The following is a 332-nucleotide window of genomic DNA, read 5'->3' on the forward strand; positions in this document are numbered from 1 at the left end:
GGGGGGGGGGTGGTCTCACAGTCCAGTAGCCTTCTCTCCGTCCCCCACTCACTCTCTCTCTAATTGCCCTCTAACAGAATCATTATTAAAAATAATAACTATTCTTCATTAGGCACTTACTGGATGGTAATCACTTACCCTACATGTTATAGGCAGTGTAGCCTGGAAGTTAACAAGATGGATTTGGTCACCAGATTGCTGGGATACAAATCCTGGCTGCCCAATTTCAAGTTGTGCAGCTTTGGGCAAGTCACTGTCCCTAGCTGGCCTCCCACCTGTAAAATGAGGAGCATTAAAGCACCCATCTTAAACGGTGGTAGCAATGGGATAGT

This window comes from Otolemur garnettii, unplaced genomic scaffold, assembly GCF_000181295.1.
Source record: "Otolemur garnettii isolate 467f Iridium unplaced genomic scaffold, OtoGar3 scaffold00105, whole genome shotgun sequence".
NCBI classification, from domain to species: Eukaryota; Metazoa; Chordata; class Mammalia; order Primates; family Galagidae; genus Otolemur; species Otolemur garnettii.